Source organism: Neopelma chrysocephalum, unplaced genomic scaffold (genome assembly GCF_003984885.1).
Source record: "Neopelma chrysocephalum unplaced genomic scaffold, ASM398488v2 Primary Assembly neopelma1_77, whole genome shotgun sequence".
NCBI lineage: Eukaryota > Metazoa > Chordata > Aves > Passeriformes > Pipridae > Neopelma > Neopelma chrysocephalum.
In genome coordinates, this window is record NW_020897738.1 from 2915944 (window position 1) to 2918682 (window position 2739).

Genomic DNA, 2739 nt, shown 5'->3' on the forward strand with positions numbered 1-2739 from the left:
CAAGAGTGTTTCCAGTATTTTTCTATTGCTGGTTGAGGGCACAATAGTTTTTGCCCCTCTCATCTTGAGAGCCTACTTAGAATTTACAAGTACCCATCAACCTTTAAGACAAAAGCCAACCCTGTACCTTTCACAATCCAGTGAGACAAATTAATCTCAGGATTTTTTAAGACAGACTTGAAGAAAAATTGCAAAAACTGTTAAAAAACTCCAAACTATTCTCTTACTGTGGAAATTTAACTTTTCTGCCACACGAATACAACGTAACCACAAATTCCCTAAGCCACGTGCTCTGTGTTTTCCCAAACAGATGCTCATTCACGAGAGTGGTTTAAACAAAGGAGATAAGGTTACAGTAATCTCAAGATAAAAACGTAACAACTTCACTGTTTACTACTAAGTTCCACTAATAACCAGAAGTGCCACGTGCTGCAGACGGACATGAAAAGAAGGGATCTGCATCCAAGGGCTTGCTGTCCAAGAACACTAATTTCCTAAGGAACGAAGTCTGTCCTGGTGGAAGCTGCTTCCCAGCAGGCACGTTCACAGATGTGGCAGCACAAGGATTCAGTAATACCACACAGCAAGGTGCTGCACACCTTCCCAGGTGGATAAAGCTCTGGAGAAAGGCCCTGTCTGCTCGGATGAGTTCACAGCCCCGCCTGCCTCCCCGCTCATCCCCGGCACGCAGCACTCCGAACACGCAAGTCTCACAAAACTCTGTCCTAGGAAATGTTGGGTGCAAGGTATTTTAATTTTCAGTGGCTGCATTTCCACAGAAGAGCTGTGGATGGCAACAAATTGCTTCTATTATGCAAATGAAACTGCACACTTGGAAATTGCCGATGTGGCTCTTCTGAAGATGCAGGAATTGCCAGTGTGGAAAGTTCAATTTAACAAGCCAAGTCTTCTCAAAGCACTGAAACCACAAAACACAGAATCTCTCTTGCTAATTTCCCACTGTACTTGACTGCAGGTGTAGAAGGAGAATCATGGAATTCACCTTCAAATTATGATTCCCTTAAAAACAAGGAAATTGGTTTATGTAAATACTTGTGGGGTGCACATGCAAAAAGCCATATCAATACTTCTGACAATAATCAACAGAAACATTGCATGATTCCACACGGGAACCCTTTAAAGCAAGTTGTCTCTCATGAGGGTTAATGTGTAGAAAAATCTATTTATACCATAAGATTTCTGTTTTACAGAGAGAGCCATAGCAACTGACATGATGGCAGAGAGCCCTTGCCAAGAAAAAATAAATAAACGAGGTATTTTGTTGAATGACCAAGCTGCTGTCTGTATTGCCCTCTGAATTCTGCAAACTAGGATTCAAAGGGAGCGTGCTGTGCTCATGAATGAAATACCTACAGACAAAACAGTCCCACACACCCAACCACGCTCCTGCTGGAACAAAAGTCCTGTCACACCGCTGGACATTGTTCTGACCCTCCAAAGCTGGTCCAGCCGTCAGCAAACTGCACTTAAAACACCACCCGAGTAAAAGAGAGTTCCTGAAAGCACTCGGGCTGCTCCGGCTCCCCACACAATGGCTGAATTCTTTGAAATCCACATCTCGTGCCCGGCGTTATTGGACACACGTCCCAATTCTTTGTCCGGATCTCGCCAACGGGCCCATTCCCGTGCTCAAGGCCATTTAAAGCTTAAACAATCCATTTCACCCCAATTACGAACACGTTCAATTCTGTATTTCACCCTCTTCTTTTAACGCAAACAAAGCGTGAGCTGAGGATTGCAACAGAGGTGTCCCCTGACTTCACCAGGTACAAACCAGCTGAGTGATGCAGATCAACACTAACCCAAGGGATTTCCCCGTGGATTCCGTGTGTTTAAAGAAAGTATTTTAAGGTACACACGTACAAGAACTACCGAACAGTCACAACTTGCTGGAAGAGAGATCCACTCTTGAGTCACACTGGCACTGCTCTTTATCCCATCCCAGGTCCCCGCACCGACCGTGCAGAACACGGCAGCGACCGCTTCGCTGTATTGTCTCAACACCTCGTGAGGGTTTTTCTAACAAAAGCCGAAAAAAAAAAGAGACAAAAGCGGGAAAAGGCCAAAACACGCTGAAGGCCTAACAAAAAGGACTTATTCAGTCGGGGTATAACCTTTCATCACACGATTTAAGGAAGGTTCCAGGAGCAGTTTCGCGCTCTCTCCCGGAGCGCCGGTGGGAGACGATCGCGCTCGGCTTTGCTGCGCTTTTACGCGCAAACCTCGGGAACTTGAGAGGTAAAATAAATAAACAAACAGGCAGCGACAGAAAAAGAAAATAAACTCTCGGGAGCTTTACGGGGGTATTTTTAACATGTTTTGTGGGGGTTTTTTTCTTCCCAGAACACTTCTTGGAGCGCTATTTCCCCCCGGCGCGGGCGGCGGGGCAGCCCCGGGCCCGCTCCCCGGGCCCTTTGTCGGGGCAGGCGGCGGGAGGTGCCGGGCCCGACTCTCCGCCCGCCAGTGGCCGCGGCGCCCGGCCCGGGACCCGCGGGGGTGTGCGATGGGCCGGGGGTGCGGGGGGCGGCGAGGGACGGCGGGGAGGGGGTTCGGACGCACAATGGAGCCGCCTCTCGCCCTCACACGCCGCCGCCGCCGCCTTCATGTGACTCGCGGAGGAGCGAAATGGCTGCTGGGTGCCGCCGGCTCCCCGCCCCCCGCGGCCGCCGCCGAGCCCCGGCCCCGCGCGGGGCCGGCGCGGGGCGCGGGGAGGCGCGG